Raw genomic sequence first — 6,340 nt, 5'->3', positions numbered from 1 at the left:
CCAAATGAGCTAGACCTCTGAAGTATCACTTCTAAGAGCATTATCTCTTCGTGTGTTTTTCATCTGTGTTTTTAAACTTGGATCGGACCTGTTGGTTCGATCGATCGAACTGAAAATCGGCCAAGTGTCTAGTCTCAATTATCCTAAAAAATCGGATAGATAGAAATTCGGTCAAATTAGGTCAAAAATCGGATTTGATTGAGTTTGACCAAAAAAACTGGAAGAATCTATTAGTGTCAGTTTTTTTTTTTTTTTTGAAAAAGTCAAAGCATTTTCAGTATTATGTTTTGAACCCTAGGTTGTTAAAAATTATTAATATACCTCAAATATTTCATACTTTATAAATATTGTCCTAAAGTTTGGTGTTATTTTTCAATCAAGTCCATAATTTTAATTCTAAACTTGTTAATGTTCATTCAATAATATAAATTGCTACTTGATCATTCTAATTTGTTTGTATTTTCTTGTTAAATATATTTTAAACATCAAATATATATGAATATACATTTATTAATATTAACATGTGCTTAAGTATTTTACATACAATATTTAAATTTTTAAATAATTTTTATTTATGACGTTATCTGATTTAACCCTGATAGAATCCATTAACCCCTGACTTCTGAATTTAACCGAGTTGATACTGTGAGGACTCGAAATTTCTATTATTTTAAAATCCTTAATTTTGGCTCAATTAATATTTATTTGGATTTTTGCCACGAATAATATTTTCTAGCCTATTAGATCTAAGTACATGATTTTATAGTTCGTTATATTTCTAAAGTGTCTCATTTCAAAAAAAAATAAAATAAAAATATAGATGAATAAACAAATATTTTCATAAAAACTTAATTAGTGAAAAAGTGAAAACGTATTTCAACTTTAGCCAATTGGGAGTGCAATAAGCTAAAAATTTAAGACATATACAATGGTCCTAAAATAGACAATTTTAGGTTTAAACACACAAGTAATAACTAGTGGTACAATCGTTATAAGAATTTTTCAAAGGTTTCAATTTTATTGCGCCTAAATTAGAAATACGTGTTTTCACGTGCGCGTTTAATTGGGAGACTTTGGACCATTATTTTGAGACAACTAGGAATGAATAATATTTATACAAATGTAAGTGCCCTAGAGGTTTAGTGTTCTAGTGCAACAAACGTAAGAGAAATCGAACACAAAACGCGAGTGTAGGGTACTAGTTATAATTGATTTGACGTATTAAAAGATTTGACGTCAAGCGTCTCTTATACGCAAAGGCTTCGGAACCGCAATTCATTTCCTTTCCTCTGCTGCAATGGACGGCTAGACTGCAGCAAAGGAACAACCGAAGCTTCACCATTTCTTCTCTTCCAAAACTCAACCAAATTCCTACCAAAACTTGCATAGATTCTCACCAAACTTCACATTCATTTAGCTTTTCACTTGGACAACAACATAGGCTGAAAAAGGGAGGAGCTTTCACGGTTTCTTCAAGCTTCAAAGGACCGAAAAATCTGTCCAAACCAGCCATCAAAGTAGGTAGCAATCTAACACCTTCAACTTGTCTTATGGAAGTTGATTTACGCATTTGAGTTGGAATCTTTACTTTAATAGCTTGTATTGTTGGAAGTGTGGGCTCTATGAACTCCCACTTTGGGTTGATGGCTGTGATGATGTTTTATGATGGTTTATTTGCTGAATTAGAGCTTAAGGAAGTAGATTAAAGGTGCTTTGTTACCAGAAACGTTATTGAACTCTTGAAATAAAAAGTTCCCATTTTACCCCTGCTCTGTTCGGTCACTTAAATGCAGAAATTTGAGGATTTAATGGCTTGATTATGTTGTATATATGTTTTAGTAGTTGTGTACAAAATTTCATTGAAAAATATTGAGTTTTGAAGGGTCAAACGAATTTATTTCCAAAGCTAGTAATCTGGGAAAACGGTTGCCGTCGTAACCAGACCAGTGTTCGTGTTTCGTCCATAACTCCGTACTCCGACGTCAAAATCAAGTGCCATTAGCGGCATTTGAAACTAGACATTCCCATGTTTCCAAAAGTGTATAGTGCACATTCTGGTTTCATGTGTGTGAGCCACACCATTCATCTGAAGTCGGCTGTCCTGTTTCTCCGTTCTGCCGAAATGATTTGATGATGCTGCAACTTGAGGCTTGATTTTGAACCAGTTGCATGCTGAAACTTGTAACGATTTCTTCTGTAAAGTTGTAGCCCTATGAATTTATTTTCTAACACTATCAACCATTTCTAATTCCGAGTTAAATTGAGAGAGTTATGATCAAAATACGGCGACTGCCTCATTTTTGAAAACCTTAGCTTTGGACAGATTGCCTTAAGGATTTTTCCAAACTTTGGTTGATTGAATGACCACCCTTCCGAGGGTATTTTTCCATGAAATTTCATAGAGAGATAACCTTCATATGGAAGTATTATACTGCAAAATTTGGTGTCAATCCAAGTCCGTTTAGGCACTTAACTAAAGGTCCAAAGTTGGAACCAAATCTGGAAATTTTGTAACAATCTTGAATTTTCCCCAACTTCGAGCTACCGTATCTTGGTACTCGAAACTCCGATTCTTGAGCCGCTTGGTCCATCCAAAACTTTACTTGCAGTTCTAAGTGAGTTATAAGTTTCAAGGGCCGGTTTCCAACGAGTGATTTTTGCCGAATTTCCAAAATTAGCGAAAAACCAACCCGGCTCAATCCTAGCAATCTAGAACAGTAACTTTAGGCTCATTTTTGAATGCCTTCCACTTAGATTCATGGAATGGTGTCTTCTAAGAACTTTTAGTACTTTCAAAGACGATTCCAACGGTACCAAATTCATCAAGTTTCGATTAGTAGAAAAGAAGTTATGATTTTTCAAAGATTTGACCAAAAATCAAAAATTCTGAAATTTCAAAGGAAATCCGCGAAGGAACAATTTTCCAGAATCCGGCCTTGAATCCGGCCAGAAACTGGCCGGATTGTCGGCCGGATTGGTGGCCAAAATTGAAAAAAGGGGGTTAGCCACTGCCTCCAATCCGGCCGGATATCCGGCCAGGTTCCGGCCGGATTGTGACGTGGCCAACCTTCCTTCGATTTCGATCGTTCGTTTTGCAATCTTTTCGCTCGTACTTGTTTCCAACCAATGATTTTAAGGATAATAATCCAATTTTTGTACTTAAGTTTTACACCCTTTTGAGAATTCAACTTCAAAGGCAAGTCAAACGAAGTTTTCAATTATTTTCGAACCTTACTCGTGTTCAATCTTTCTCACCACTTGGGGACCTACAGTAATTATCTAATATACGATGTTCAGGCATGCACGAGGACCTCCAAGAGGACCCTACTGTGGAAGTTTGAACTCTCCCTCCAACCTACTAGCTTGCATAACTTGGTGAGTGTCAAGTGTATGCCTACTTGAACTCTAAAGTCTTGATTCATGCTTGATTCACCTGATTTCATGCTTAGCTTAACTGATTTTGACAAAATGGAGTCGAGTGTGTACTTGATCGCACTCGTTCTCATTTGAAACGAATGACTCATGCTTAACATGATTTGCTTGATTTACATGACTTGAAATGCCTGCTTAAACCTATCAAATGCTTGAATACATGAAATGGTATGCTATGATTGCATACGTCGATGGAGTGAATCTCCTCGACATTTACATGACACATGGGGGACGCCCAAACTCATAGGCCGACCTTGGAACTCGAGCCGGCATTGGCTTGGTCGGAAACCTCGGCGAACCATGAGATTCAAATGATAAGCTTGATCTATTGAGAGATCTCGCTTGGCATACTCGTAAAGTATCGCCTTATAAATGTCGTGCGGGCCCGAAGTGGTGTATGGTGGACGGATGGGAAGTAAGTGATGAACTACGGATATGAAAATATCAATCCGGTTGACGGAGAGTCATCACGGAAAGATATATAAATGGTATCGGCAAATGTGGAACTTAGCTCCTGAGAGCTTCTATATCCTTGAATTGTTTCTGGTTACAGTTTATTGGTGTTATTAATTACTTGCAAGCTAATACCTGAATTGTTATTTAGGATTGTTATCTGAACTATGTATTTGCATGTGTGTTCTTGGCCTCACGAGCGTTTTGCTCACCCTGTAGATTTGTTTTCCTTAACAGGTTGAGTTCAGAGGTAAAATGGAGCAGCCCTCTTGATGTGCTTTTGTTTTAGGGTTGCTATTACTTTTGTTTATGCCTTTGGCTTTGGACGAAATGTATTATGTATGCTGACGGGTGGTTTGAAGAATGGATAACTGTTATTAAGTTTGAACACTTCCGCAATTATTGTATCTAAGTTATCGATTTGTATTGTGTGGTCCGGATATAAGTTGAATGGAATTGCTTGAGTCCTGGTAAGAGCTAGGCAGGTGTCCCGCGGATACCCTTTGGTTCGCCTTAGGGAGAAGTGGGGGCGTCACAGTTGGTATCAGAGCGCTAGGTTAGAGATCTATATGGGAAACATATTAGATACTCTACCTTAAGACTCGATATGGGATGACTTAGTCATACCCTAAGTGATACTTGAGGCGAGCTAGCAACTAAGTTAGTCCTACCTCAAGTGACAATTGGGATGAACCAATGATTAGGTTAGGCATGCATTGCAAGATATTGGAACTAAATAGAGATTTAAATTTCTAACCCAAAAGGTGCTATTATGTTGCAGGGATGGACAACGGAAATGGAGTTCCGGCAGCTAACGGGAATGGCCATGCTAATGATCATATAGCGCCTCCTAGACCTATCTTTTATCGAGCTTTGGCTGGGGAAGCTCGAGTACGCTACTCCCCATCTGACCGATATCCCCGATGTGCTTGTAGGGTGACCTTTGCTTACCCAAACCATGTTGTACTGGCCTTGGACGACGAGCGTCGTCAGTTGGTGACTGCCAACTTAGACTTACAGGCTGAGGTCGATGAGCTTCGACAGATGGTGAGCGCTCAGGGCGAGAGGGTCGCCGAGCTTGAGGAGGTGATTGAGGGCGAGGTTGCCACATCTGCTGTGGTTAACGAGGAGCTCCGGAGCACTAGGGCTCAGCTTACTAGGCTGAGAGAGGAGGTCCGTAGTCGGGCTTCCGATATTGTAGCTGATGCCACTAGGCTAGTTGATGAGGCTATGGGGGTAGCCCAGGATTCTGGGGAGGATCCGGAGGAGGATCCTGAGGAGGAGGTTCCTCCTGATAGTCCTGCTGCGGATTAGGTCTAGATTGATCGACCTCTTTTGACTTTTTGACTAGTATTAGCAGGGGTGATGCTAAGTGCTGAGGCCATTGTATTTTGCATGACTGTGTGGCCTACTTCTGAGGCACTAGATTTACTTTAGTCTTCTGTGACTAAAAGTATTCTTATGGCACCTGTGTGCTATATTTTTGTGATTACCCCCTGACTTGCTAATTGTATGAATTGGATATGCTAATTAATGTAAATTATTGTTAATTCCAATGTTTTCTTGATTGGTTCCTGCTTTCTATTTTGCATCGCATAATTTATTTATTTCTTGCACTAGGCACGCCTAGGTCATGGAAGGACTAAGAGGTGGTCGAGGTCGTGGTTGAGACCGTGGTCGAGGTCGTGGGCGAGGGACTAGTCAGGCCCAACCTCAAGGGGGTGACCAGGGATCGACAACTGCACCGATCCAATGTCAGGAAAATATTGAGGGTAATCAAGTGGCTACTGCCATTAATAGGATGACTGATATCCTAGAGCGTTTGGCTGATAGACAGGACCCTGGACCGTTCAACCAACCTGGGGGTCAGGAAAGAGGAATGGATAGAGCCTTAGAGAGATTCTTGAAATTTAACCCGCCTAAATTTCTTGGCGAACCTGATCCTGAGGTGGCGGAGAATTGGTTAGAAAGGATGACCAATATATTCGCTGCTTTAGACTACACTGAGGATAGGCGAGTGAATTTCGCTGCTTTCCAATTTGAGGGGGTAGCCCGTGCTTGGTGGGATTTGATAAAAAGAAAATGGGAGAGAACTCAAAACCCTTGGACTTGGGATAATTTCACAAGGGAATTTAAAGAAAAGTTTCTCCCGCCCTAAATCCAAGAGAAGAGGGAGAATGAATTTATCAAACTGAAACAGGGAACCCTTAGTGTAGCAGAGTATGAAGGAAAATTTACTAAACTTTCAAAGTATGCTCCCGAACTGGTGACAAATGAGCGAAAAAGGATTAGACGGTTTGTTCAAGGACTTAATGTGGAGATACAAGAGGGCCTGGCCGCAGCCCAAATCTCTACATTTACTGAGGTTTTAGAGAAGGCACAAACGGTTGAAAGTGCAAGGTCTCAAGTGAGAGACTTCCATAGCAGAAAGATAAACTTTTCTAGCCATGCTTCT

The 6,340-nt window shown here is 39.6% G+C and overlaps 1 long non-coding RNA gene across 1 annotated transcript; it reads left to right on the top strand.

The window, feature by feature from the left end:
- Positions 1-1,211: 1,211 nt before the first annotated feature.
- Positions 1,212-4,312, top strand: LOC140013993 (uncharacterized). The gene is made up of 2 exons (XR_011820842.1): positions 1,212-1,521; positions 4,123-4,312. It is a non-coding gene; the product is annotated as an uncharacterized lncRNA (long non-coding RNA).
- Positions 4,313-6,340: the final 2,028 nt, after the last annotated feature.

The sequence above is a fragment of the Coffea arabica genome, chromosome 9c (assembly GCF_036785885.1).
Source record: "Coffea arabica cultivar ET-39 chromosome 9c, Coffea Arabica ET-39 HiFi, whole genome shotgun sequence".
In the NCBI taxonomy this organism is placed as follows: Eukaryota; Viridiplantae; Streptophyta; class Magnoliopsida; order Gentianales; family Rubiaceae; genus Coffea; species Coffea arabica.
This window is presented reverse-complemented; position numbering and strand designations above follow the sequence as displayed.